Raw genomic sequence first — 5996 nt, 5'->3', positions numbered from 1 at the left:
ATTTTTAAACAATATCACTCTCCTATGCAGAAAACAGTTTTAATGGTATCAGATTGAGAATCCAACTTGGTCATTTGTGTCCAGACATATATTTGCAGATAATTATAGTATTACAGTCATAGAATTTTCTAATGAATCTTAGAAATGATCTACTTCAAGTCCTCAGTTGAGAGAGATACAGAATTGGGGTGTTAAGTATTACTTAAGATCAATGCTGGGAACCAGCAGTTAGCGTAATGGCTATGTCGCTGGACTCCCACATAGTCGACCGTGGTTCGTGTCCCGGACCCGGTGGCTTAAAACTCACGCCGGGCGCGTGTGCGTGCGTGCCCAAGATCCCGAGAGGAGAATGGAGGAGAAGGGATTGCGGCGTGACCATCCCCCCAGGGGGTGATTTCTCGCTTTCTGTCTCTATGTCTCTCTCTCTCTGTCTGGCGAGCGCACGCGCCCTACAATGAAAATCTCTCTCAAAAAAAAAAAAAAGATCAATCCTGAATACTCATATGTGATATTCCTAATAATATAGCAATAAAATACGATTTTACTGAATTGTATGTATATTTAAAAGGCAATTAGTTTGTGTGATATAAAAATGTATTGGAATAAAAAGTCCCATTTCTACCCTTGTTTCTATTTTTTTTAACCAGACCAATAGGAACAGTAATTTTATTTTTTGTCATTTTTATCAAATAATCAAGATACAAAAGAGCATTATAAAAACTTATAAATGTCATAAATAGTGGTTTTCCTGTCTATTTTTAATGCATTTTTTAACTCATTGAATATCTGTAAACCATTCAAATAGCCACAATCTCAAAACCTTCCACTGTTTTAACTTTCCTCTAATTTATTCTTTTATAGGCTCAAATTATTTCTATGTTCCCTATGGAACATTATTTTCAGATTAAATTCATTTTTATTTGTGTCTCTATAGCTGCTCAGTCCCTTCTGTCCTGCTCATTTTAATCTGTCAAAAATATTGCCTCGTTCGGATTAGGCAATTGGTGGATGCTCAATTACTTAAAATAATTTGTGTAGGTTCAATTTTTTAAAAGTCTTACGAATTGATGTGTTTAATAAAAATAATGTTAAAGTATTTATACTCCAGATAGTTCAAATTGAAGACAAACTACACTATAATGCTTGGAAAAAGTAACTAAAGCAAAAGCCAAGAACTGGTTAAATGGCTAAACCTAAGCTGTTTAGCTGAAAAACCTGTGCTACCTTAACATGGTGTAAGTTGGGTTCATGGTAGATTGGGTTAAGCTGCCTTAAGTCTGGTGCTTCCTTTTTTATTTGACTTAACATAATAAGAAATAAATGTTTTCTGCTTTGTGATTTTAAATTGTGTGGATTGGAAAATATCAGTGAACTTGCAGGGGGAAAAAAATCACCAGGCATAGCAGATCCAGGCCTCTAGACAGAAAGGCTGGAGTCACTATAATCTGCCTGGAGACTAAACAGAAGACAAAATATTGGACTTTCTCTGCTCAAATAGGCCTTGACTGCAGGTTGAAGGAGCATCTCATATATGCACTTGTATTTAACAGGCCTTACCCTTGTATGGTCCATTACCGGGTATAAAAACAAACAGGAGCTCATTACACACGGCACCACCTCATTATATGAGGAGCTACTCTAGCATGTTGCAAACAAAATACGGGAAGCTTAAAAGAAAACAGGACTGAAATTAAATGCAAACAACTGGGCCTTTTATTTTAGAAATATTGATCTCCTACAAGAGAGTGGCATGTTTAATGAATATCCTTAATGATTTTACAGTAGGGCAAATCGTCTATGAAAGTAGCATGGTTAAAAAAGAATGGTATGATCTGGCGCCCAGTGAAACTCAATATCCTTGCAAGCAGCCACAGTCACTATGTCAAAACTCTGTAGCAGCAAGAAAGCTATGATTATAGAAAGGGAAAATAAAGCTAATTTATTTTAGCTTTAGTTTCAAAGTTGACTAGAATGCTTACAGGGCTGCCATGAAAATGTTTTCTAAACTAATCTTATCCTGTTCATAGTAATTACTTTCTTCCTTTCAGGCAAAACACAGTTAACAGAAAACAGCAAATGGTTTTTAGGGGATTTAATAGGGATGAGGTATCATATTCAAAGAAAAGTTTTATTACTGTAAGCCATAATTCCTTAAGACTTTATTTTCAGGAACTTTTCCAAATACATTAGAGAAAATTTAGAAAAATAAGGTATGATTAGCCTATAAAAGAATAAATTAGAGGAAAGTTAAATCAGTCAAAGGTTTTGAGATTGTGACTATTTGAATGGTTGACAGAAATTCAATGAGTTTAAAAATAGACATATTAACAAATATACAAAATATATTAAAAGAAAAAGACAGTGACTTTGGCTGACAGAAAAAGACATTAACTGGCTGAAAAAAACATAAGCAAAGTTTTGAGTTTTACAGGTAAAAAGTTAAGAATTTCTATTGTAAAATAAAATTATTTAGTGTATTCTTGGACACAACAGATTATGAACTAAAAGTGATATATATTCTTAAAAAAATATTATTGTCCAAATATTTCCTGCACAAAAAAAAATCTAAAAACACAAAAATACATTAATGTTTTAGAATCACAACAGTTCCACTTACAAAATGAAGGCTACAATATATATTATTATATTATATACTGTATATTTTATGTGTATATTATGTATTGCGTGTATATACATATATTTGTATATGTGTGTATGTGTCTATATATATATATGTGTGTGTGTGTGTGTGTGTGTGTGTGTGTACGTGTGCTCACTGGAGAGAGAAAGTAAGAAACCATCCCCTGGGGGATGGCCATACCACAATCCTTTCTCCTCCATTCTCCTCTCAGGATCTTAGGCACATACACACATGTGCCCAGAGTGAGTTTCAAGCCACCAGGTCCCAGTCCCTTCTCTTCCATTCTCCTCTCAGGATCTTGGAAACTCATGCACATGCACCCAGCATGAATTTCAAGCCACTGGTCTGGGACTTTAACCATGGTTTACCATGTGGGAATGCACCAATAAAACCATTATGCCATCTGCTGGTCTCAGAAATGTCTTTTTGAAAACTTCAATTTCTACTTTGGTATTGTCTGTCTTCTGTGAAAATGCATACTCAGAATACATGACTTGTTAAAAAAAAAAGTTTCAGTGTACCTCTATTACTCCCAAGAGAGATCCTGGCTACCCATCCTTTTCCTATAGAATTACAGAAAATTGAAGCTGAAGGTAAATTTAGTACTAACTGCTCAACATTTCCCATATACACACAAAGAAAAATATTCATATAAGGAAAAATTGATAAGAACATTTCAGCATTAAAACTTATTTAATGTTTAAAATAATTTTATACAGTGTGTATTATCATCCTTTTTTATTGACAGAAATATAAATTTCACAGTAATTAAAGGATTTGCCATAGGTTCCTCAGACAGATGGTAGTAGATTTCAAGGTACAATGTTGTAACAGATCATCTTATTTTCAATACCGCACAATATGAAAAAGCATAGTGGAGACAAGGCAACACTTCTCTCTATTCATTCTTACTAAAGATTAAGAAATAAAACATAAGGGGCTAGTGGGTGGTGTGGAGGATGGTGCACTGGATCCCATATAGCTGACAGAATGGTTTAAGTCCCAGAGAAGGTGGCTTGAAAATCAACTTGGATGTGTGTGTACTTGCCCAAAGTCTGAGAGGAGACTGGAAGAGAAGGGATTAGAGCAGAGTCACTAACCCCTTGCTGGAAGAGAAGGGATTAGAGCAGAGTCATTGCCCCCTTGGGGGTGATTTATCACTTTCTCTCTCTCTCTCTCTCTCTCTCTCTCTCTCTGGTGAATGCACATGCCCTATAGTAAAAAAATAACAAAAATGATAAACAATAAAACTGGAAACTAACCTACTTTATTTTAATTTTTTTCCAACCCCTATTCTGTCTTACACTTTTAGTGTCATGTAGAATTACAAGAAAACAATTTACAAAAATTTACCTTGGATTCATAAATATTAATCATTTAAAATATTTTGTAATGGGATTTCTTTATTCCAAATAACATCTGAGAGAATTGTTAGTAAAAGTTCATTTTGTTGGTTAGTGGAGCCGTGCAAAAAAATAGGAATTCTGAAGACAAGTAGATACTGGAGGAGACAGTGATGTGGCTTGAAGAACTGTATTTCTATTCAGTTTTCCTTTAACTTGCTCTGTGACTTTAAATGGTTGCAAAGGGCCAATCCAATGTGTCCTAATGATTTTCATCTCTTTGCATTTATGCTTTCTTATAATTTTCTCCCCTTGAGAATGTGCGTGCTTATATGGTCAGGATTGGGGATATCTGTGACTTGCTTATAACACTATTTGGCAAGGCTGATAAGCTATTACTGCTGTCATTACACTACATATACAAGATACTGTCTTAGCCACAGGGAACCACTTAGCATAATAAAGTAAGTGGGCCTTTTGGAGAATCCATGTGGCAGAAAACAACTGGCAGCCCATACAGACAGTAACAAACCAGTGTCCTGGAAATACAGCTGTAAAAAAATGAATTCTACCAACAACTCGAATGTGTTTGGAAGAAATCCCACATGTAGCTTGCAATGAGCACACAGTCTGGCTGACACACTGGGTGTAGCTTTATGAGCCTTTAAATATCCAGCCATATTATACTTAGACCCATGACTCTAAAATCTATGAGATTAAAACACATGTGTGTGGAGGTTGGCCACATGGCCTAGTGTTCAAGGGAGCTGGATCCCATGTGACTGACCATAGGTCTGAATCTCAGGCCCAGCAGCTCAAAGAACATGTCTGGCGGGAATGTGTGTGAGAGCCCCAAATGCCAACAGGATGAAGAAATGGAGAAGAAATTGTGGCATGACCATACCCCACTGGGGCTGCTTTCTCTGTCTCTCTGTCTCTCTCTGGTGAATATACATACCTTCTGGCAATTTTTTTTTAAATGTATATGGTTTTAAATCACTGTGGCAATTTTTGATGCAGCAACAGACAATACAATACTTTCTTTTGGGGGTCCTGATTACTTCAATTACAACGTAAATGATTTCAACTGAAAAATATATACCTTTTGGATAATATAAATTTCTAAAATTTTTCTTTGACTGTAGAGTCTGAGATTTGAAGACCATAACCTGCAAAGGGGAAGTCAGTGCTCTCATTTAAGCAAGAAAGTTGTGAATCTAAAATCCAGACTCAGAGTTAAGGATGATAAAGGCTGACATTGAACTCGGCACCACCTTTTGTACAAATATCCTGTTCAGTGACTTCTTTAAGGAGGTCTGGAGATTACCTTTGAGCTGACAGGCAGAAAGTCTGCCATTCATTATCCTTGCACTTTGAGAAAGTGTCTCACGCACTTCTAGAAGATGTCTGATTGCTCTGGCAGCTGACCCTCTAAAACTAACAGAATACTAAATTCTTAAGTCAAATGCATTTAAACTTTTTTTCCCAGAATAATTCTTCTGCCTACATTAAATTCAATCTTCAGATTTTAGGATAAGTAGATTTATTGTTTTCCTCAATGTTGTTAAACCAAACTTAACAAGAATTCTGAAAACGTAATAAAAGACACTGTTTTTACAACTTTTCTCTACAGGCTAAAAAGCTGTAAGCAACCCTGGATGCCAGAGACAATGTGGGAGGAGGGTGGGGCATGGCAGAGGGTGAGGGATAGGGAATCAAGGATGGCAAAACAAAAAAACAGAGCATACAAGACATAAGAAATAGAAAATTATTTGCTGATAACATGCATGTTGATGTGCTTGATTGAGCCAATATACAGTGTATTTTGGATGGAAAATTCATTTGTATGCTGTAATGATGTATAGTGAATTAATGTAAAAAAATAAATAAATTTAAAGAGAAAAAAGAAATGCAAAAGAAATATTAGACATGAAAAAAAATTCCATTTGTGAATTGAAATAAAAAAGTACTTCACTTATCAAAAAAAAAAGCTGTAATATATACATATTGGG

Source organism: Tupaia chinensis, unplaced genomic scaffold (genome assembly GCF_000334495.1).
Source record: "Tupaia chinensis unplaced genomic scaffold, TupChi_1.0 Scaffold144232_1, whole genome shotgun sequence".
In the NCBI taxonomy this organism is placed as follows: Eukaryota; Metazoa; Chordata; class Mammalia; order Scandentia; family Tupaiidae; genus Tupaia; species Tupaia belangeri.
Note: the sequence above shows the minus strand (reverse complement) of the source record.